Source organism: Protopterus annectens, chromosome 1.part2, assembly GCF_019279795.1.
Source record: "Protopterus annectens isolate FY-2018-M chromosome 1.part2, PAN1.0, whole genome shotgun sequence".
NCBI lineage: Eukaryota > Metazoa > Chordata > Ceratodontiformes > Protopteridae > Protopterus > Protopterus annectens.
Window position 1 is genome coordinate 683,222,546 of NC_056727.1, and position 25,212 is coordinate 683,247,757.

The following is a 25,212-nucleotide window of genomic DNA, read 5'->3' on the forward strand; positions in this document are numbered from 1 at the left end:
ACTGTAACAGCACTTAGAGGGTGTGTAAAAATTGTTACACACCTCTGAAAGCACTGCTATGGCTGTGTCTCACTCTTCAGAAGCACTTTGTTTTTTTTTGTTTTTTTTTCTCTGATTTTGGAGGGTAATCATGATGCTCCATGAAGTGCAATGTGATTACAGCATCTATAAAGGGCTACCCCTATTTTGTTGATTACTTTGTAATAACTGATTGGTAATTTAATGCTTTGGTAATCAGTGTGTAATGTGCTACAAAGTTTCCTGTTGTAGTCCTAATAAATAGAACAGATAGAATTGCCAAATGTAGAAGGGAAGGCCATAAAAACAATGAAGGAATTATGTTGAAACTGCTCTGATTTACTGATTGTTCAACCCTTAGCATTGAATATAATTAAGTGGGACCGATGTGCATTTTTATCCAGTGTTTCACAGTCAGTATAGAGCACGTTCATTGTTATTAAGTTGTTCTTTTATGACTAATTTTTCCTTGATTGGCAGTCTGTTATATAATCTTTGTAACACAAGCAAGCAAACCAATTAAATTATGTTGTTGCTCAAAAGCACATTAGAGTTAGACTGTATAAGATGGATAACCTGAAGACTTTTCTAATATTTAAAGTGCCAGTTATGTGCTGAAAGTAATTTCTAGAAAGATTTATGCAATAAGTCATCTGAAACATGATAAAATGAAAATGGATAGTCACTTTATAAATATTCTTTTAAGAAACTAACGTCTTCAAAAGAATAATCAAATGGGGAAGACACAAACTCTTCCTTTATCATACAATAACATTTTTAAGGAGCTTCCCAAACTGAGATTAAATGTCAAACGTAGAGATTAGGTGATTTTTAGTCCCTCATATTAGGCTTTAGAGCACAGAACCTACTGACCTGTACTGCTATGTGTGTTGAGACTCATATGCATTTACTAAGAAAAAATGATTATTATTAAAGAAACATTTATTGAAGACATAACATGTTAAAAATAATTCAGGAAATGTGTTCATTATTTTGAAGGTTATGCCAGACAGCAAGAAAAAGTTTTGTTTTCAGTTTTGAAATATCAAGATTAATGCCATTCCATAGATTAACTACAACATTTTCTCTGAATTTAGTAATATTTGGGGTACCCATAATACCTAAGTATTTTATAAAATTAGAAGCATTCAAACAATGACATTTGTTTAACAAAAATGGATGAATATTCCTCAGAAAACGAGCTAATAAACTGAACGTACTTTTTTCATTTTATTTTATTTTTCTGATCTCCTGGGCCACAATATTCCCAAAAACATGTATAATTAGCTGTTCTGGTGGCATATAAATGAATAAAACTCTGATTACAACCTGACCATCCTGGATTTGATTAGCAGCTTGGGTGACTGATGGATTGATAGAGAGGGATGGGCTTTACCATTCCAAGGAATTTGAGGGATTTTAGGAAGAGATTGGAAGACACATTGACTGATGTGGAACACTTGGATAGAGTGCTATAGGTGGAAGCAAGAGGTGTCTCACTTATTCCACAGAGGTAACAGCCATATGGCCAATTCATTCATCCAAAGGTGAAAGCAAACACCAGGAGTAGTAGTACTGTCATTTGTGGGGATCTGAGTTTTCAGCAAACATACAGTTCCCCACAGTGCATGGCCATAGATATTCGGGGGGATGGGGATGTTGGCTCACTGATTTGACTGTGGTTTGGCATAGTGAGGGAATACCATTCACATCTGTGAATGAAGGGATCTGTTACAAATCTGTACTGGTAAACTATTGTCTGATTTTAAAGATACTTTCTTTGATCAGTCCTTCAGATGAAACACTTAACCAAGGCCCCATCTACCTGAGTTGATAGTATTTCAGGTAGATGAAAAGATCCCACAGCGCTCATCAAAAAGAATAGGGGTATATTATTGCACATACATTTTCACATCATACATCACACATGCATAGCAAGATACAGAAATTCAATATTTATAGATAACACATGAAATTATACATATTAATAATTAAAAGAAAAGTGAAAAAAAGCAATGTCAAGTAACAATCCCCCACTCCTTCTGCCACAAACATTTCTTCAGCTTCCCAATTATCAAGGAGCAATCCTGAAGTTTGTTGTACAATAATTCATCACAGTGAGTTGACCACAATATCCAAGCTGCACTAGTTAATATTTTATCATAAACATCTGTTATATGAGAGTTGAAATTGTCATAAAAACTGTACATTAGATGATGCATTGGAACAGAAGATATTTCTACAAGATTACAATCACATAATGCTTGAGTCTAGATAATCTGAACTCTCAGGCAGTACAATAAAGCATGTGCCATGGATTGATTATTCGCAAAAACACATATTGCAGAGTCTATTCTCCTTAATCTTATGTTTCATCAAGCCATTAACAGTAGTCTACCTAGCATTAATCTTCATAAAACAAATCTTGTAATTCGTATGTACTAGGAGAGTGCAGCTGTTAGCAAATACCACTGCAAACAAAGGAGATAACTCACTCCAAGATCTAATATAATAGTATTTATCTATTACGAATGCATATCACAACCTCCTATCTTGTATAGCTGAGTTAAGGACAGCCTTCTTTAAATATATTTATGTACACATTCATTAGCAAGGTAATGAGAAACAAGTTTCTTCCGATCTTATGATCCCAAACTTTTTTTAAATTTATGCCATAAAACTCATTCTAATAAATCTCAATTTCTGTTCCGGATTTTAAAAAAAATGAATCCAGTGTACTTTCAAAAGTGCCAGAAACACAACTGGGCTATACAAATTTAGTCCGCATTTTCCCATATACAATGATTCTAACAGTATTTTTTTCTGTCTCTCTCTCTCTCTCTCTCTCTCTCTCTCTCTCACTTAGGGAATGGATAAACAATTCATATATATAATCTATCTTGTATGTAAACTTTCTTTTGGAATGATAAAAAAAAAAAGAGTTCCACATGTTCATCTCATAGGTTCATAAGTAGGTACTAGGCTATCGGCCCTGGGGCCTATACAAGCCCAGCCAAAAGGTACCCTGGCTTTTGCCACCCAAGAAAATTATTTTCCTGTGCCACTGGTGAGCAGAGCCGCAGAGGTGATGCCCGGGGTGAATTTCTTATTTCCCATCCAATCATCAAGATTTTTCTTGAAGAGTGCTGATTAGGAACTTTGTTTGCTATAGATAGGTAGTTTATTCCAGAGTATGGGAAGTCTTTGGGACAGGAATCTATCCCTGTTCTGTTTATTGTGGTGACGAGGTTTAGGTCCCTAGAGCGTGTAGCTCTGAGGGATTGGGATTTCTTTAAGTGGAGCATGTCCAACAGCTCTGGGTTTGACATAGCTTTGTATATTAGGCAGAGATCACCTCTGAGTAGGCGATATGTGACGGAGTAAAGCTGGAGTTTTTTGAGACAGTCTGAGCAGGGCATCTGTTTGAGGCTGGTAATCATCTTTGTGAGGTATTTCTGCGGCCTTTCCAGTTGTTGTAGATGTCTTGTGAGGTACATACCAAAAGGGGCATTGTACTCTATAATGGGTCTAATGACTGATGAGTAGAGGGGAACAATGACCTCTTTTTTTCTGGATGAGAAACCTTTTGTGATGAGGTGTGCCACATAGAAGGATTTCCTGACTACTGTGGCAATGTGATTATCAAAGGAGAGACTACTGTCCACCTGTGTCCCAAGGTCTCTTATCACACTTTCAGTGTTAAGTATACTACCGCCTATGTTGTAGTTCATGGGTACAGAGTTTTTACCAAAGGGGATGACAATGCATTTTTTGGCACTGAGCTTGAGGCCATGGCTTTGACACCAGGCATCTGTCTCAGTGAGGCCCTTTTGTAGGATGTCCACATCATTAGGAGTTTCGATTATGGCTCCTAGTTTGCAGTTATCTGCGAACTTCATTAGCCAAAGACCTTTTGTGTTAGCCTGTACTTCAGAGAAGTAGATACCAAACAGGAGAGGACCCAGGACTGAACCCTGTGGTACTCCACTTGTCACTGGTCTGAAGTTGGATTTGGAGTCTGCTACTTTCACAGTGTGGGTTCTGTCAGTGAGCCAGTTGGCAACCCATCTTGTGACATAGGGATTTATACCTAGTTTAGTTAGTTTATCTATAATTCCAGAGTGGGGGATGGTGTCAAAAGCCTTGGCAAGATCTAGATAGGCTGTGTGAACCACCTTACCCTTGTCTACGTCTTTGGTGACTGCTTCAAAGAAGTCTAACAGGTTTAGGAGACATGATCTGCCTTTTACAAACCTGAACTGGGTGGGATCCAGAGTTTGAAGATTACCAATGTCTTTGTTTATAAGTTCCATGATGATACGTTCCATGGCCTTGCAGACCAGGCTCCTCAGGCTAATGGAGCGGTAGTTCCCGGGGTCCGTGGTGGCTCCCCCCTTGTGTAGTGGGATAACCGTTGCTGTGTGCCATTCAGCTGGCACTAAGCCTGGGTGAGGCTATTATTGAACATGGTACTTAGGTGGGGTGCCAGTTCGTTCTGTAGTTCGTGTAGAACGCAGCCTGGGATGTTGTCTGGTGCCATGGATGCTGTGTTCTTGGCTTTGGAGAGTGTGTTTTTTACCTGTGCAGCTGTGATTACAGGAACTTTGCATTCTTCCGGTATAGAGATGGGCTCTTTAGGGGGTGAGAGGGGGGTAAAGTTAGCACTGAACCTATCTGCCAGGATATTGGCAATATCAGTTGGGTCTGTATATTTAGTGCCATTGTGCTGTAACTCAGAGCAGATCTGAGTGTTGCCATTCAGATTCTTGACATAGCTATAGAATGCTTTGTGGTTGTCTTTAGAATCAGTGGTGATTTTGTTTTCGTAACTAGCTTTGGAGGATTTTATCAGGGATCGCAGCTTCTTACTGAGGCTGACCAGGGAGCTCCTCCACTCGTGGGATTTTACTCTCTTTTGCAAGAGTTTCTTCCTTCTGTTGTACAGTTTGTTTATGGCAGGGGACCGCCATATTGGCTTCTTTTTTTGGAGGATAGCATCTTGGTTCTGTTTGGGATAGCATGATCCATGCACTCATGTAAGTGCTTATAAAGTGCAATTGTGTAGGATTCAGTAGTCGTAACTGTATTGTCCATCTGCATGGGTGTCATGAAGTTCACCACTTCTGTCTTAAGAAGCATGAAGTTGGCTTTGGAGAAATTTTTTACCATGGATTCCTTAATGGGGGGGTGGAGGCAGGATGTCAATATCTAGGGTAATTAGCTTATGGTCGGATCGGACCAATGAGGCATTGACTTCAGGTGTGGAACACCGGTCACTCATATTGGTAATGACTAGATCTAGGATATTGTTGCCCCTGGTGGTGGTGTGGATAAGTTGATTCAGGGCATTGGAATTTATGAATTCCAGAAAGCGTTGAGCGAAGGAGTTGGTACATGAGTAGTTTTCCCAGTTAATGGTGGGGTAGTTGAAATCACCCATTATTAGGGTGGTTGGTTGAACCCTAATATTTTCCAGTGCATCAAGAAAAGAGGAGTGGGAATCCTGGGGCATGTTGGGTGATCTGTAGCAAGCTTCAATTTGGATTGCAGTTTTGCCCAGAGTTAGTTGTACTTTGATTACCTCGGCTGCATTATGTTGAGCAACTAGCCTGGAGGTGTGGATATCCTTAATGAATATTGATACACCTCCACCTTTGGTGTTCCGGTCCAGGTTACATGGCCAAAAAGTGTGGTATGAGTTATAGCCTGGTAGTGCAGGGGTGCTCTCTGGAGCCTTGAACCAGGTCTCAGTCACTGCACAGATATCAATGTTCTCCATTTTAAGCAGTGCCTCGAGTGAGTGCATTTTGAGATTTAGACTTCTGGCACTGAGTAGCATCACCCTCAGTTTTTGCTTGCCTGTTCCTGTTATGGTGGTGAATTTGTCATTTGAACCTTGCCTAAAAAAGGCACTATAGGGGCGGCAAGAACCTTAGCCAGTATCTGGAATCCCAGGAGTGACAGGTGCAGGCCATCTCTGGCAAAGCATCGTGGTCTGTCAACCATGTCATCCCAGGCAGACAGACACTGGATCCCTTTAGAATGGCACCAGAAGCTTAGCCAATTGTTAAAGTCAATCATTTTGTCCTTGTACTACGGCATCATTCTGGGTGATGGCAGAATGCTACTCAGTGCTAGGGTCATACCTGCCTGGGCTACAAGATCGGAGAGCTCTTTCATGTCTCTTTTCATGTAGTCCAGGGAGGTACATCTCAGGTCGTTCACACCAACATGGACAATGACAGAGTCATATTTGTACTTGTTGTGGAGTGACCTGAGTGCGTGGGTTATGTGGCGGATCCTGGCACCTGACAGGCAGCTGACAGTAACCTTCTCCTTGTTTAGCCTGGTGAGTGGGACATCAGTGTGCCTGATTATAGAGTTACCTATGACTAGTGTGTTGGGTATGTTGTTTTGCCTTATTGGCTGTGGTTGAGTGGCACACTGAGTCTGCGGGCTATGTGTCATTTGGGTTATGTTGGGGGGGGGGTGGAGGTTGCTTGCATTTCTGCTTTGGTGGTCTCTGTTGCTTGAGCAGATTATTATTGAGAGCCTCCACTAATGTTTTCGTGTTTCTATGTGTGGATTTTGGTGGTGCAAATTTAGTGAGACTATGTGATGAGTGTGGTGTGGTGCAAGTGTTTACCTTCTCCTCTTGACTGTCAAGTTCAGTCTTGATTGGAGAGAGCTTTACCTCCAGTTTGGCTAGATAAGTGCATCTCTCACAGGTTGTAGTGTTGGGTGGTAGGAGGAGAGGGTTGTCTGTGTACATGAGGCAATTTCTACATTGCCCCAAGATGCCCAGATTCATCAGATAGACAGGAGAGAACACTGGGAGCTGACCCTTGGACATGCCTGAATAAAAAACTATTTTCCTCTAGATAAGTGAGGAAAGTGAGTACAAGAGCTGTTTTTCTCTAAGCAAGTGAGGAAATTAAGTACCAAAACTGTTTTCCTCTAGGTAATGAGGAAGGTTGAGTGTTGTAGTAATTAATAGGTTATTTAGTGCTTACAAGTTCTGAACAAGTGCTGATCACGAATAAGCAAATTCAAGTGCTAAAAGTAAGAATCTGTATCTGGACCAAACTAGTTACAGGAAAGGGGGAAAACAAGTGCAAATGTGGGCTTTTAAATCAGAAAGTTGAGAGAGATGGAAAAACTGCCCAAACGGCCAATAACTACAATTTCTGGGCCAGAACCACTCCTTATGTGGTAGATAGGTTACCTAGTGCTTACCACTCCCACTGATAAGCTAGAAGGCTTCCGTCCAACACAGAAAGCTTGGGGGGTTAGAAGCTTTCATACAGTCCTGGATACAGCAAATCTGAATTTGGACTACACTAGTTACAGAAAAGGTATTTTTTTAAATATATACAGAAAAGTAGCTAAAACAGCAATCAAAACAATTCAAATACAGTGCAAGCTAGCACACTTGAGTATGTAGCAATGTTAGACCAATCATTGTTTATAATAAACAGTACAATTGCGAAAGGCAACCCCTAGTATATTTATAATCTTATTTTGAAAAAATAGTACTTTGAAAATTGGACACAATCCAAAATCCCTTATATGTTTGAACATTAAATTATAAGCCTATGTAGTTTCTGTTGTAAAAAACTGTTTTACATCAGCAGTGTTACATGCCACTATATTTAATCAGATTTATAAGGCAAGTGTGTAGAAAACAAAACAGAATTAGCAAGAATAAATGACTTATATTTGTGAAATAATGCCCATTCATGCAATACAGCATTTATAACTAAACTAAATATCAAACTGCTCAGCAGGCAACCCTGTTTTATACCACTTTGAAAAGAAATTGCTTTCCCTAAATTCCTATTAATCAAAGGTTTAGTGAATTTGTATAACTGTCTTGTGACATTGATATGATTTCATTACTAACATTTTTACTTTTCAGGATATCACAAAAGCTGCCATAAACAAAAGTATCATAAGCTTTGTAAAAATCACACGCCAGAAGTAATCCATATCTATTCTGAATTTTATCAATTATTTCCAGTAATAGGATCAGTAAATGCTTATATTTTTTTCCTGGTATCCAAATAAAAATCCCATCATAGAATAATTTCGTAGTAACCTTAGATAATCTTTGCTGCAAAATCTTACAAAATATTTTGTAATCAGTGTTATTGAGTATCAGGGGTCTCCAGTTGGCTAAATTGAATCTATCCCTTTTTTATATATGAAATTTAAAACCCCATCACAAACAGCAGAGTGTTTAATGCACTTAGCAAGCCAATAATTTAAAATAGGCAAAACTGTTTTTTTCCTGAAATAATGGTATGTCAGTGTAAAATTGAAAGGGTATACCATCCATACCTTGAGACATATTCTTAGAAACAATTTTAAGGCTTATGTAATTCATCCAAGGCTATAGGCAATTCTCGAAACTTGTTGTCAGTTTGACCAAGTTGTGGTATTCCCTTCACTGTTGTACAGGATAGTTTTTTAGCATACAGATGCAATACATCATTTTCAAGATATTCTGTAATAGTGTCTTGTGTAACAAAAAGTGTGTGAAATCAGAGCCCTGTAAGGCTGCCATGCAAAATGGCTCATATTTTATAATTTTCCCTAGAAAAGAGGAAACGTCTACCATTATCCCTTTAGCAACACATTTTTGTTTATATAACAAAAGAATGATTTTTTTCTTCAGTAATGTTTTGCAACTTTTTCTAAAAACTGCATAGCATGCACATTTTACATTGTACAGCAGATTCATAATCCCATAAGACATTACCTTACAGCTTTTTATAATGAGTTCACATAGCTTTTCCCAATACACAATATAAAGTTTTAAACTTTTGCTATAAAGAAGTCACAAGTCAGACAGAGAAGCGATTATATCTGCCAAAGTTAAATGTTGTTGCCAATGTGCCACACTCTCGTTTTCATTAAGTTGTATCTATAATTTTCCTAGTCATTTTTTTTAATTCTCTTACCTAATAGGACTTGTTTATTAAATTCTCTGTGGACAAAAAATAAAGCTTCATGGTCCAAAATACCAAAATTAAGCAGATTATATTCATATAAGGACCTCATATGAGTATAAGCTATGTAATCAATTCAGTAGCAAAAGATCTCCTCACATAAATGTGCCCCAAACTAGGTTCTAGATTAAGTCCCCCTCTTCACAAACCTCCCACAAACATTTAACATAATTATTAACCTTTTCAGTAATTTTTGTGAAAATTTAGATCGCCAGCAATGATAACAGGTAAAGACACTCGAACATGCACATGCAAGGATCTAAATAAATTTTCACACTAAGTATATTTTCAAACTGTTTTGCAACAGTAGTAGCATGTATAGAAATAAAACAAAATATACCAAAAGAACAGCCAACGTCACAGACAGCAAAACATCCTGGAAGTGAGACTCCAACATCCAATAATTTGAAAAGTTTTTTTATATAATATTGCATGTCCCAACATAGATCATTCCCAAAAGACTAGTAATCATTATCACTGCAAACAACTTTTTGCCACAGTTGCATTTCTGTCAATAATCTGACGTAAAGCAAACAAATTATATCTGTAGGGAGAAGTTCACATTTTTCTAAGACTATGAAATGCCTGTTTTCATTTATAAGGCTAAGACATTGAGCCTACATACTGCTATATTATTCCTTTCTCTTGTTTTGCAATGTGTTTCATCCTATGTTTTAATTTACTTTTTCTAACCCCTTCCCAGCAGTATTAACAGTGTCAATGTCACCAACACTGGTATGTTCTTCACGACATTCACACTAACAGTAGCACCTTTTCCATTTTTGTCTTCACAGCATTAGGACTAGGCTGTTCACCAATATCACTTTAACAGTATCATTTACAACTTCCTTTTCGGATGTTGGAATTTCAGGTGGTACAGAAGCAGTAGTGGGCAGGTTTGGTTTGTCAGCATCTTGAACCTGAGGACAATTGAACTGAAATTCCTACAAAAAGTTGGGTCTACTTCCCCACATTAAGGTAATTTTGAGTTAAATGATGAGCAGATCCACAAAAACATCTTTTAGGTTGTCCCGCATAATGCAGATAAGCTTTTAGCCATGCATATGAATGGCACAAGGAATATGGACTAAGTATGCCTGTGTCATTTTTAAGATGCCTCATAACGCCCATGTACCACTCCAAATGTTTCTATCAGCATGTATTTTTTTCAACCTCTAAAACAGAATGGTAGAGAGAAGAAAAGAATGTCTTAACTTGTCCAGATTGAATATCAGCTATATAAAACTGTGCCACAACAAAACGTTTTAGTTGAATATTCATACCAACAAAGGTTTGATTAGTTCATGGGGGAGACAGTTTTTTTAAGTTACATTTCAGAAGAAAAGTTTCATCAAGTACAAATGTTTTAAATGTTGCATCGCAGAAAGGCTCTTTTCCTACATGGAGTAAAGGCTCTTATTTCCAGAGAAGCCTAAAGGAGATATAACAGTGTCCCAAACAATACACTGATGAGTTTGCTGACCTGAAACTGATGGAATTTGTACAACAGGTAATTTTCTAGCTTCTTATTAAGGAAAGTTTGTAGTAGTAGCTGAAGCTGTTTTCTGAACTACATTTGATTAGGCTGTAGTATTTTTCTTTGGTAAATCACAAACAGTGCTTATTTTATGCATCTCAGAGGAACAAACTGAGTGTGAGCATGCTCTGTGCTTTATAACCTCTGATCCTAATTGCATAATATCCTGTTCATCTTAAAAACTGCAGTGATCCGTTATATCACCCTAAGAAGCAGCAATTGTGCTACGTTCAATTTGATCCTTCATTGTCAGGAAGTTTTCATGTGTTAAGCCACCATTTATAAAACAGTCGTCAGAACACCACCTCTCTCAAAAACACTTGACTGCAGTTCCATCTCTTCCCAGTGTGCACTGCTACTACTCTATGGTCTGTCACAGTAACAGGAAACAGTAGGGGAAATTCCCTGGTAGACTGGGCAAATTTCCCCTAGTTTTTATAAATACCACCTCAGGTCTCCCCAGAAAAGAGGCCATTGGTCTAGTGGGAATAACCTGGTCAAAAATGTGTAAAGTGTAAATAAATAAATAAATAGGTTATAACTTCCCTATACGTGGCACTTATCTGGCCCATAATGGAGTATAATGCCCCGTTCTGTATGTACCGTACTAAGCACCTGCAGCATTTAGAAATATCTCTGAGGTTTCTAACAAAGAAGATCAAGGGCCTCCAGCATGTGCCTTACACAGACCAACTAAAGTCCCTGTCATTATACTCTGTATTGTATTGATTTCTAAGGGGAGACTTATGCCTGCCCTACAGAGCAACCCAAGACCCAAACCTAATGAACTTACTCCATATCCATAAATCAAATAGGTCAAGGGCTACCCATTCCAAGGACTTAAATATGGCATGTGACTTAAATACGACTTCCTGGAGGGACAGATTTGTCTCCTAGTGACTGCCACGTCTTGGGAACAGGCTATCGATTCATGTGAAACAGAGCACCTCTATGACACTGTCCAAGAGGAATCTGGACAAGTGGAATGGTGTCTGTAAATTCTTACTGGGGATAGTGCCCACAACTCTCCTGGACATGGGCAGTCATCACTAAATGCAATCTTGGGTATTGACTAGTACCTCTATGGTATTACATTGGGTTGAAACGGCTTGGCTTCAAATGACCTCTGGGTCGATAGCCTAGTAATTTCCTATGATCCTATGATCACCATTATAGCAAAGAATAGCTCATCTGTGGGTTGAGATTATATGCCAGGTTACTTGATCATCTCTGCCAAATACGACCTACCTGAACCTCTACTTTACCTCTTTAATTTAGGCCGCTCCACTTGCTACATTTCTGAAATCTACAGAGCAGCCCTTGTAAAGAAGTTGCACAGGGGTGGTCCCAAAACAGATCCTGTTAACTATAGACCCATTAGTCTCACTTGCCTCTTAAGTAAAGCTATGGAATATAGTACCTCACCTCATTAGTCTGGAAATTGTGAATTTACTAAACCTGGATGCTCATCAATTTGACTTCCCAAAGGAAGGTCCTGCCACTTCAGTCTAATTAATTTCTTTGAAAAAGTCACTAAAGGAGTGGCTGATGATTGCACTGTGCCTACAGAATCGATGGAAAGTTGACAGGAGGTGGCATACATTAAAAAGTTAAAAAACACACACACTTTTCTAAAATAAACAAATGAGAGTCAGCCATTTAAATTGTTTTATATATAAATATGTCTACATATATATATCTGGACTTGGCCAATGCCTTTGACACTATTCCCCATGCAAATATTATTGACAAACTTGTAAGTATATAAGCCCTTATGTTATGCAGTGGATAGCCAACTTGCTGTCTGACAGAACCCATACGGTTAGTTACAGGCTCTATTTTGGAAAGCAAAAATAGTTACTAGTAGTGGTGTACCATAGGGCTTAGTATTGGGCCCTCTCCTATTAGGCATTTATTTCCCAGACCTTCAGCCCAGTAGTCCTGGACAATGGTTATCTAAGTTTGCAGATGACGGTAAAATAGGAGATGTCATTTGATCTTCCATAGAGTCACAATTACAAGAGCATGGGTTAGTAATTGGTGCAATGACAATGGTCTTAAATTAAATGTGAAACAACAGGATATAGTTAATTTTAATAAATATTATACTTTCCCACATCATATCAGTGACACACCCCTCAAATCAGATACCGTAAGAAATCTGGGCAATTGTTGTTGATAATTCCTTTTCTTTTGGCCATCATGTCTCCGCAGTAGTTAAGAAATCTTTCTATATGTCTCATCTAATTTCTAAAGGCATCTCCATCAGATCCATAAAAGTCTTTATTTCCCTTCACTCATATCTCATCAGATCAAGATCAATTATTGAATACAATAACCCTTTTGGCATGCATTTCTCTAAACATATAACTCAGCTTGGTAAACATCATCGATTCCTAACATAAAAGATAAGTGACTTCAAAAATCTTAGTTATCAGGGCAGACTGGCCTCCCTGTCTCTACTCTTCCTTTAGACATGACACCTCTGTGGGGATTCATGTCTGGCCTTTCAAACCATGAAAAATCTAATCTTATTTGACCTTCTTTTCCTTCATAGAACAACTAGTTCCTCAAATACCAGGTTAAATAAGTAAATCTTAAGCAACAATAAAATTAAGACCCATTATTATGTCAGATTCAAAATTACACTACATATTAAGCAGATTAACACCCTTGCACCTTCAAGTTAACTGGATGGGCAGCCTCAAAATCCCCCCAATCCCATCTATCTTGTACTGCCCTTCCTGAGGCTGGAGGGAACTAAATATAGCAATAGCCGATGATGTGGGTGTGGTATAGTGAAGATTTACCCCTGGTTCATGTTGTTTAATCATCAGGGCAAAGCCAAGTGATTAAACAAAGACAACTGTGGGTAAATCTTCAATATACCACATCAAGGAGTTGGTTATTGCTATTATACAGTGACATTATTTAAGAAAAAGTTTACTTACTTTTCTTAATGTTTTTGTATTGTGGCTTCATGGTGTTCTTCCACTTTCCTCAGATATCCTGGTGCTGTTTTTGAAGTACTGGGCATGTGTATGAGAGTTTCGTTCACGCACTTATGCAATACATCAGTGCTGTGTGAGGGGTCCTGTATATAGGAAGCAATGGAGGAAGGAAGATCTCCATTGCTTTTTTGTTTTAATAAAAAAAAAAAAAAAGATACCGGGAGATTTTGAAAATATGGGAGAGAAGGGACACAGAAAATAAAAGGATAATTAGGTATGTTTCTCTAGTTGTGCATAAACACCTGGTTATCTTTTTATTTTTGTCTGTCCCATCTCTCTCACTGATTTCAAGTCTCCGGTTTTCTAAATTTGTTTGTTTTTTTTTTTTTTAAAGTGCAATAAAAGTGACATTTTTATGTCATATATTAATGGAAGAAAGTCCAAATGACCGGACCTTTTTCCCTTGGTATATGCTTGGATTTACAACTGGTATGCTGGTTGGGCTGGCCCATCAACATGCTACTTCTTGAATGTTAATGGCCAGTCATTGTATAATATAGGATGTTCTTTGTATTTCACTGTTGCAGTCATCACATTTGGGTTATCCCTGCCAGGGTAGCCCTCGGCCAGCCCATATACCAGAGACTTAGTATTTCTGCATCGGTTGCTGTCGCTTGAGGACTGAAGTCAGGTCATCAGCAGTATAAAGTAATTCAGCCAACACCATTACATCAGTCTTTCTTGCCATAGAGCCTGAAGCAGAAGCAGTTTACACAAATGCCGGTCAGCCGCTACCTGAGTTTTCATCTACCGAGTTGAAGTTGAAGTCTTCTAAAGCTAAGTACCCCACTGGGGGTCCTTTTTTCTTGCAATAACTGATGTCGGAAAAAGTTAATAATTGTCTCGCCTGTGGAAAACAAATACCACACTGAGGCTTCCACTTTTACTGCATCACTTGTTTAGGCCCAGACCACGATGTCCCCCGTTGTCGCTTCTGTGCTTTGTTCATCACCAGAACTATCCATTGTTGGGCCCTTATTGTAGCCAGATATTTTCACTTACAGTCCTCGAATTCTGATATGACTTTGGTAAGCCACCCGACAGCAGATCTTCAAAAAAAAACCGTAAAGATAAAGACAGAGACAGACCGCACAGGTCCAAACCTACCGACGATGCTTCCTTTAAGCTAGTCATCAGTTCTCAGCTACTCAGTGAGGCACTTTCGCAGCCCCTGATGCCCAATTCTGTTGATTTGCAGGCTGCTACCAAGACCCTTTTGGAGTACGGTATGCAGCAAAACTCTTCTGTGACTAAGGATCCTTCGCACTACCGAATCTCGACACAAACCAACGTCTTCTTTCGCGATTACCGTTCTTTCAAAAATGACCAAGTATCTTAGGCTCAGGGTACGAACCACACCCAAGAAACCGACGACCCACTCTCAGATGCCTCCTACCTTGCCTCAGTCTCAAATGCTTAAAATGGTGGAAGACCTTATCATGCTAATCAGGGGAAGCCAAGTTACCCCCTCCAAAAGGAAAAGAGATCTGTCCCCTGTAGTTTTGTCTGAACAAGAGTCAGATGAATCTGATGCATCTGAATATGAAGACATGCAACCCCTCTCCACTTATAAGGATTCTGATGCAGAGGATTCCATTCCTTCAGCCTCTCCCCCAGAGGATTTTTCCTTTGGGGAAACCCTGCATACTTTAAGGGAGCATTTCCAGTGGGAGAGTCAGGACTACCCTAAGTCTAAAGAGAGACTCAGAGAATTCCTAGATCATCCACAACACAGATCCTTGGCCATCCCCCCAGTCTTGGATGATGTGGAGGATGTTTTCCTCAAATCCAGCTTAACTCCTGACACCCTTCCTTCACCTCCCAGATAACCAGACAGGTACTACAGAGTCCCTGACTCACACAAATATCTTTTGAAAAATCCTACAGCTGACCCTAGGTAATTTCTCAAGGGCCAAAAGGGATTTCAGCAACCTCTGCTAAGAATCCCACCCCCTCAGACAGGGATTCCCGAGCATTGGACAGATGGGGTAAAAAAGTATACACCTCAGCTACTCTTGCTATTTAAGGCACTAAATTGTCAGTTCCATATGTTGAAATTTCAGCAGCATACCTTGGAACTACTTAAACAAAAAATGTCTTCCTTTCCTGCTTGGGCAGATTCTAAAGATTTACAAGAGTTAATGCATTCTGCAAGTCAAGTAACTAAACACACCTTGCACTGTGGTTTTGACACACTAAAAGTTTCTTGGAGGGCAGCAGTCACTGGATCTGTCATTAGAAGGCATACATGGCTTAAGGAACAGCTCCTGCCAGACCATGTCAAATCTAAATTGTTGGATGTCCCCTTGCACAAAGATAACTTAATTGGCACTAAGTCAGAAGAGGTTTTAAAAAAGATGGAAGAAAAAGCAAAATCTATGCAAACAGTTAAGGATTTCTTGCAGGTCCAGCCCCCTAGGTTCAGCAGACATTGTCCCTCCAAACACTGGTCCTTTCTTGCTCCCAGTAAACCAGCTCAGCCTAGGCCCCATGGAAACAGACCCCCCCCCCAGACAGCAGCCACAGGGAATGCAGAGGTCTAGGCAGTGGAATACCTCCACTTCAAAACCAGGGAGTTCTAAATCACCCCCTTATGGTAAGAACTCACAATGACTCACTTTCCCACCCCCTCCCTCTGCCCACCTTCACTTACACCTAGGAGGAAAATTCTGCTTTCACTCAAGCACCTTGGCCACCATTACCAAGGACCACTGGGTTCTGAACATTGTGTCTCAGGGATACAAATTTTCCTTGCACACCCTTCCAACCCCAAAAGGCTTCCCAGATCTACCACCAAATCAATGGGCAGAGGCTTTAAAGCAAATTCTTTCCCTGCTCTCTATGAGGGCAGTAGACCACATTCCTGCAGAACAGATAGGCCAAGGTTTCTACTCCAGACTATTCCTGGTACCCAGAAAAGAGGACACCTGGTGCCCCATCCTTGATTTATCCATTTTAAACACCTTCTTGGTGATCCCAAAATTCAAAATGCTCACCCTCCAACAGCTGCTACCCATGCTGTCCAAGGAAATATGTCCGCTTCATGGCAGGATCTCAACACTTTCAGTTCTCTGTGCTTCCCTTTGGCTTATCTACTGCTCTCAGAGTTTTCACAAAATGTCTGGCTCCAGCCATTACCTTTTGCAGACAAAGAAATATTCAGATTTACCCATACTTAGACAACTGCCTTATTCGACCCCCCTAACCTCTCTAGGGTACACAATCAATGAAAAGAAATCCAAGCAGGTACCTACCCAAAGGATAATTTTCCTGGGAGCAAGTCTGGACACAGCATCCCAGATGGCATACCTTGCACAAGAGAAAACAATTTCCTGACAACCTACTTCTCTCAACTAGCCACAAAGCCCCAGCTAACTGCAAGATAGATCCTGCAAGCTCTGGGGTTCATGGCATCTTGCATACTACTCATTCCATATGCCAGACTGTATATGAGGAAACTTCAATGGGTCCTAAAGAGCCTTTGGTGTCAACAATCTCAAGACCTGGAAACTCTTCTACCTATAATTCCTTGCCTCAGAAAAGATTTTCTTTGGTGGGCAACAGCATGCTCCCTCAACAACAGACTGCCTTTCTCCCCTACTCCCACCTCTAAGACCCTCACCACAGATGCATCAGACTATGGTTGGGGTGCACACCTGGAAAGCAGGTGCATATAGGGCCAATGGAGCCCACAGCAAATCCCTTTGCACATCAAGTCAAAAAGAGATGATGGCTGTGTAGCACACCTTGATAGCTTTCAAGCCCCTTCTCTCTCCAGGGGCTCTCCTGATCAAAACAGACAACACCACTGTGATGTGGTACATCAACAAGCAGGGAGGGACTCACTCCTACCCTCTGTGCAGGCTGGCCATGACCCTTTGGCACACAACCTCTGCCATGCAACTACACCTGTTAGCACAATTCCTACCAGGCTCTCCCAACTCTCTGGATGACCAATTAAGCAGAAATCGTCTGGACCCACATGAGTGGTAACTCAACAGAAGTACCAAGTACCTTTACCCTAATAACTCAGAAATGGGGAACCCCGAAGGTTGACCTCTTTGCCACCCACACCAACCATCAGCTCAGCACATTCTGCACCAGGGAGCATCACTGCATGGGTTGGAAATTGGATGCCCTGTCCTTCCTCTGGGTCTGTCTATCGGTCTATGCCTTTCCTACCCTACCTCTCATCCCCAGGGTACTGCTCAAAATAAGGGAGGAAAAAACAAGGACCATTCTTATAGCTCCAGACTGGCCCCGGCAACACTGGTACCCCTTGCTATACAGCCTGTCCCCACTGCCTCCATGGCATCTTCATCAGATTCCAAACCTCCTGACCCAGAGGGAAAGGGAATTCATGCATCCCCAATTGCAGACACTCAATTTGGCAGCTTGGCTTATTCCCTAAACCTGGACCAATCTGCCAACCTCAGTAAACAGTTTCTGGATGTTATCCATGAGGCCAGATGCCCTAACACCAGAAAGTTTTATGCTGATAAATAGAAAAGGTTCTGCACCTGGATCCAGGCTAAGGGAGCCAATACGGCACAGGCCGGCACAGGCATCCCTCCCTCTCATCCTGAAATACTTAGCTGACCTACTACACAGTGGCCTCTCTTTCTCCTCTATAAAGATTCATGCCTCTGCTATTTCTGCTCATTTTCACACTGAGCAGCCCCTTTTCTCACACCCTTTGATCAAACAGTTCCTAAGAGGGGCTAGCAACTTGAGGCCACCCAGAAGGGCACTAACACCAGCTTGGGACCTTAACTTTGTATTGGAAAAGCTCACCTTGCCCCCTTTCAAACCAACTTCTTCTGAAGAGCTAAGATTTCTCTCCTGGAAGACAGCATTCCTTCTAGCCATCACTTCAGCCAGAAGAGTCTGAGCTGCAAGCACTCATGGCTGTAGAACTCTTCATTATCCTCCATGCAGGCAGGGGATCTCTCAGAAATAACCCATCCTTTATGCCCAAGGTGGTGTCCAGTGTGGCTCTCAACCAATCCATTCATTTTCCCACCTTTTTTCCTAACCCCCAGAACAAGGGGGAAAGGATTCTTCACTCTCTAGGTGTGCACAGATAGCTCAGATTCTATCTAGACAGGACTAAATCCTTCAGAAAGTCTGATCAATTGCTGGTTAGCTTTGCTACAATGACAGAAGGCAAAGCCATCTCCAAACAAACCATTTCCAAATGGATAGCACACTGCATCCATTTCTGCTACAAACAGCATGGAAAGCCTTCCCCCAGTGGGGTCAGAATACACTCCACCAGAGCAGCCTCCACCTCTGCAGCTTTCCTCAGAGGAGTCCCCACCAGGGACATCCTAGAGGCTGCCACCTGGACATCTGTTCATACTTTTATCAAGCATTACCACCTGCCTCTCTTCTCTAAATCCAGGGCAGGGTATGCCTCTGCAGTCTTGCAGGGCATCCTCGCCAGCCCCCAACTTCCTTGACTGCCTCCACCCATTTCCTCAGCTTTGGGAATGTACCCAAATGTGATGACTGCAATAGTGGAACACGAAGAACATAGTACAGTTGTGTGCACTTACCATAAATACAGATGTTCGAGTGTATTCACTGTTGCAGTCCTGGTTTCCCTCCGTCCGTCCCCCTTTTTCTCTTTCTCCTTTTGTTATCATTCTTCCTTGTTGTTCTGCTTTCCTTACAAGGGACATATTGCTAGTTATTTTCCACTGGTGGGGTTCTTCCACCAGAACCTGGCTCCCACTTGGGGGCTCCTGACATATTAGGGCAAGAAAAACTGATGTAATGGCATTGGCTGCCTTACTTTATACTATTGACGACCTGACGTCAGTCCTCAAGCGTCAGCAACTGATACAGAAATACTAAGTCTCTGGTATTTGGGCTGGCAGAGGGCTACCCTGGCAGGGATAACCCAAATGTGATGATTGCAACAGTGAATACTCTCAAACATCTATATTTATGGTAAGTGTACACAACTAAACTTTATTTGTCAGGATTGGGATATTCTGCTGCCTGACTGCCCAGTATTCACCTATGAGCCTAATATTTGCAATAGAATATTTTGGGAAGTGTAAAAAAACACTGAAAAGCTTAAACTGACACATCTGAAAATAACTAATGAGTAATTACCACAGAATCATGACAAATAGGTATTTTCATTAGGTTACCATCTTAGCAACACATTTGTAATATAAATTAATTGTTCTGCAGATTCTAGACAGGAATCATTTTTAATGCAGATCATCTGTCTTTTTCATGCTTTTTTTTAAATGCACCATATGTCAGTGTCATCTTTTTAATATGGTAATATTGGTTTTGCTATGATACTCACAAATGCTTGAGTGGAACAGCACTAAGTCTTTATCATAAGCTTTAAACCAATTCCGGAGTGTTTCATTAATATAAATATACATTCCAACAATATTTTTCCTTACTTGATGTGCAGATTTAAGCCTCTGCACCTCTTTTTTGTCATACAGCCTTCTACTCTGGATTGGTTGCTCTCTGAAGATATGAACACATGAAAGTGAAACAACTTGCATGGATCTGCATGCATATCAATACAGTTTCTCTAATTAAAAGCACTGCAAAACCTGCTTTAGAGTAGCAGTTGGGATCACTGTAATACATAGGGATTTTATCTTTTGTTTAATGCCCCATCAGGCAAACAGCAATTCATTTTATGATTTGTATACTCATATGATGATTAGGTTGGTTAACTGATATCTGTAGATATTTTTCTTATGTGACTAAAGCTGTGCAAATGCCATGTATAATTGGACATAAGAAGAGACAGTTGTTTTATGCTGCAATATGAATCCTTATAATAAAACCCCTGCCTTCCACACTCTTATAGACAGTTGTTTTATGCTGCAGTATGAATCCTTATAATAAACCCCCTGCCCTCCGCACTCTTATAACATACTGCTGCCATAGGCACTGTGTTTCATAATATCACTATAGCAATATGGTGTGACATGCTGCTGATTGCTGGCCATTTCAGCTTACGCCTGGAAGATATAAAAATGATAGCATAAGGCTGTATCTACATTTCCCAGAAGGGTAGCATATTGCATTTCATTTCAAAGATGTACCTTGGGAAGATCTGTATTAATGTAAGTCTAGTCAGCAAAATAAAAAAGGGAAAAAATAAAGTAACAGCAACAAATATTACAGGTATAGTGAAGTAGCAGAATTATTTGCATACAGTATTTCAAAAGTTAATATTCTCACCTTCAGCTGTAGTCACTTTAAATGTAGCTGAAAAGATACAAAGGTTGGATAAATACTTATTATAAAAGCAGTAAATGAATTACTTACTGGGAATGGAAAGTATTCCAATGTCTCAAAGTGGATCCTTAAAGATCAAAAGCTGCTGAGCAAGTACGATTTGTATGGACATAAGTGCTGGATAGGAGAAATTGTACCATTCAGTAACCAGTAGATGTAAAGCCAGAAACCTAGAAAAAAAATTACAGTTAGATGTATTTATTTATTTATATGTTGATTGGCATTTGTTTTCTGGAAAAGTCCACTGAGCCAATGGCAGCCCATTTTCAATGGAGGCCCGGGGAGAAAAGCTCCTGGAAACATAAAGAACTTACAAAAACTGTCAAAAATAAAGTTCAGACAATCAAGTTTCAAACAACTGCAAAAGATCAAGGAAATTATATAAAAGATATTATCACAATATTATAGAAAATAGTTAAAAACATTATACTAACATAAAGATTAAGCATATTCATTGTGCTGAGAAATAATAACATGGCATGGTGAAAAGACAGGTCAATATTATGCAGTTATGTGCATGAGGGAATGTAAGTAAATACAGGTATTGCATGGAATAAGCAATAAACCATAAATGAGGAGATAAAAACGTAATAGGATTAATTTTATATATATATATATATATATATATATATATATATATATATATATATAGGGAAGAAGATGGTAGAAAGAAAAGAGGAAAGGAGAAAGAAGAGAGAAGGGGATCGAAAGGTAAGTAGGATGGACAGTATAAAAAAGGGGAAGACAAGGTAGGAGAGAGGGAAGAGGACAGAAGAAGGAGGAAAGTGGAAGAAGAGAGAGCAGAGGGTAAAATTGTGGTTAGAGAGTTAAGAGAGTCAGGAGTGGCTGAAAGTTTGTTAGGAATTGTCAGAGAGACTATAGTTGAAGCAGGAAGCTAGATAAAAACAGATTTAGGTTTGTTTGGTAGAATTAAGTAATGGCAGAGGAAGCAATTGTGCAGTTATATGTCCAGTTAGAGAGGATATGATTGAACAGAGCAGTTTTACAGTTAGAAGGACTTTGTTGTACACAAATAAAAGTAGGTAGGTTATTCCATATTCTAGCAATGTTCCAGGAATATCAAAACTCACCTGCAGGTAATCTGGGGCTATGAACTTGAATAAGATGTTGGTGTTCAGATCATAGAGGGCTAGTGGGGTTGAAAAGGGTAAGTAGGGAGCTAAAGGCAGGGCAGAATTGAGGTGTATGAATGAATTTATACATAGTCGTGAGCTGAAGGAGTAATATGTAGTGGGGGAGTTCAAGCCATTGTAATTTTTTTAGAGCAACACAGTGATGAGTAGAGGAGCAACTGTTTCTGGCAAATTTAACATTTTTGTTAAAGCAAACTTCTAATTTTGTTTTGAACGAGGACTGCAGGTTGGTTAGTAAAGGTGTGCCATAGGTTAGAGAGGGTAGCAGGCAAGATAGAGCTAATACTTGTTTAGTTGGTAGGGAGAAGAACTTATTGTGTCTGCAGAGTAATCCAGTTTTTTTGTGTATTTTACTTATATTAATTTGGATGTACACATCGAATTTAAGGTTTTCATTGATTATTACCCCTAAAAATTTGGCATGCGTTACTAGCTCAATTTTGCTAGAGTTAAGAGAGAATACACTGAGGTCAGCTTTATTGATAGAAGTGCTTCTCTTGGGAGTAAAGTTCATAAGTTTAGTTTTTTTGGCATTTAAAGAAAGGTGAATTTTGTGAAGCCAAGTTTCCACAGTGGAAAATGCAGCTTGGGTAATTTGCTGCAAAATATTTGTTAGGAGCAGAGCAGACTATAGTGGACTCATCTTTGGACTAGGGAGCCATGTGGGATAGTTTGGTGGAGATTGCTGATAAAATGTTAAACAGAAGAGGACCTAAAATTGAGCTTTGAGGTACACCTGCAGGGTTGTGACAGTAGGGGAAATATAATTCTGCCATTTAACAGCATGCTGTCTGTTGGAGAGATAGCTTTTGATCCAATTAAGTGACTGAAGGGATAGTCCTATACTGGGCAGTTGTGAGAGGAGGATAGAATAAGAGATATTGTTGAATGCTTTCAATAAGTCCAAGAAAAGGGCTGAGACAGTGTATCCTAAGTCTCGGGCTTTGTTGACTATCTCTAAGAAGTATATTAGTGCAGTGGACATGCTATGACTTGAGAGGAACCCATGTAGTGTTGGGGTGAGGACTTTGTTGGTTATGTGGTAGTGTAAACGTTGTCTTTGCACACATTTTTCAAGGGTTTTAGAGATGGGGAAAGTATAGCATTGGGGCAGAAATTAGCAATATCAGTTGATGGCCTCCTTTATGAAATTGTAGGATGATTGTTTTTTCCAGAGACAAGGGATGCATTATTCTTGTATAAATCTATTAATAAGATTACTAATGGGATAGACTACTGAGTTGGCAGCAATTTTAAGAAATTTGACAGGAATTCTATCAGCTGAATTTGAGAATGGCTTTAAATTCAGGAGGAGTTTTTTGATGTAGGAGGTAGAGATGGGTGAAAGATTAAATTCTGGCTAGGAAGATCGATGTATGCAGACTGGAGGGGAGGTGATGGAGCTTTGAGAGGAATTAAAGAAAGCAGCTACCATTTTGGGGGGATTCTGAGGTACAGTATGTAGTAAGGGAGGAGGTGAGGAGGGTGCAGGAATAAATTTGGAAGGGGTAAAGAGAAAGTAGCAGTAATGTTAGCAATATTATCAATAAAGTAGGAGGTAAAGATACTAGCTATTTGTTCAGGAGACATGTCAGTCTGTGGGCAGGGATTAGGTTTGGTTCCGGGGTTTAGGAAATTACTGATGGAAGACCAGAACAATTTGGTGTTGTTTTTTTCTATTTGTTTGCTGATTCCAGAAATATTGCTGGTTGTCTTTAGAGATGAGTGTTTTAGCTTGGTTTTGGAGCTGTTTATAATGGATGAGATCTGAAGGCTTTTTAGATTTAAGCCAGAGTTTCCATACTTTGTCCATATTAGTCATGGTTTCTCTACTGGCCTTTGTTGGCCGGGGGGCATGGTTGGTTTTTATTGTTTTGGATCTGGTAGGAGCTAGGCTATCTAAGATTTTTAGAAAGGAATTATTGAAGTAGAGCAGAGCGTCATCCAGTGGAAGAGTTTTGAGACTCTTCCAGTTAAAGCAATTCAGTATACTACCAGTATACTAATAAATATCTGGGGGGTTAAATTGTGACAGGTTTTGGACAAGTTTGATATTGTGGGTTTTTGGCAAGGATGAACCAATTCAGATAGCATAGGCAGGGAGGTGGTCACTAATGGAGTTGGACATGGTGCCGGAAGTTATGTACTTGGATGGGTCTGAGACAAGAATCTAGTCTAAGATGAAACCTTCATTGGTTTTATTGTTATGCCTAGTAGTGGTTGAGATTAGCTGAGTGAAGTGATACAGATTTATGCTGATGGGTGATTGTTTAGAGGAGGGGGAAGCCCAATCAATATTCATGTCACCCAGGATAATTGTCTCATTTTTTATTGTATAGGAAATCCAAGAAAGGATATTTTTTAATACTGGTATATTATTTCCAGGGGGGATGTAAAGGGCAATAATACAGATTTTTTTAGAGCAGTTGATTTCCAGAAAGGAGATAAGAATCTCAGCATTTTGGAATTGAAGAACAGTGTCAGTAAAGAGTGAGATGTTAAGGGTATTGGGGTAGATGATAGCAATGCCACCTCCATTTTGTTATGTCTATCTGCCCTGATTACACTAAGATTAGGATGGAGAAACTCAGAATCTTGTATAGTGGGTTTCAACCAGGTTTCTGTTGCAGCTAGAATATTGGTTTTGTTTTGGGAGAGCCAGGCATGCAGCTTGGAGGTTTTATTACAGATACTTCGAAAATTTATAAATAAAAACCACAGGCAACATACCAAGGGAAATTTATTACTAAAACTTTAGTGCCTCAGCTATTACAGCCTTCAAGAAGTAAAGTGCATAAGAAATACATTCCCCTTATATATGCATGGCAATAAAACAAAACAATTAAGAGAACAATTAAAACTATATCTTCAATTAACCTCAGCATTAAGTCCTCATGGAGCAAGAGTACTATATTTTAAAATAAAGACAACTTTTCTTTCAATAAACATCCCCTAATTTCCAAAATAGTTGCTTGTAACAGTTTATGGTTACTGTCATGACTTAATTGTTTTATTGTTTTATTGCCTTGTATATATAAGGGGAATGTATTTCTTATGCACTTTAATTCTTGAAGGCTGTAATAGCTGAGGCGGTAAAGTTTTGGTAATACATTTTCTTTGGTATGCTGCCTGTGGCTTTCATTTATTTCATGTTTTTTTTATTTTTTGATTTGTGGCTGTTGTAACTTTGAAAATTT

The 25,212-nt window shown here is 39.6% G+C and overlaps 1 protein-coding gene and 1 long non-coding RNA gene across 3 annotated transcripts in view; one reads left to right on the plus strand and one right to left on the minus strand.

The window, feature by feature from the left end:
* The window catches only part of PLD5 (phospholipase D family member 5), a 3,174,406-nt gene that overhangs the window by 604,434 nt on the left and 2,544,760 nt on the right, over nt 1-25,212 (plus strand). The gene's annotated exons all lie outside the window — the stretch shown is intronic.
* Nucleotides 1-25,212, minus strand: part of LOC122790771 — a 452,024-nt gene that overhangs the window by 276,373 nt on the left and 150,439 nt on the right. The window contains exon 2 of the long non-coding RNA XR_006363034.1: nt 20,892-21,031. This is a non-coding gene — a long non-coding RNA (uncharacterized LOC122790771). The remainder of the gene's footprint in view (nt 1-20,891; nt 21,032-25,212) is intronic.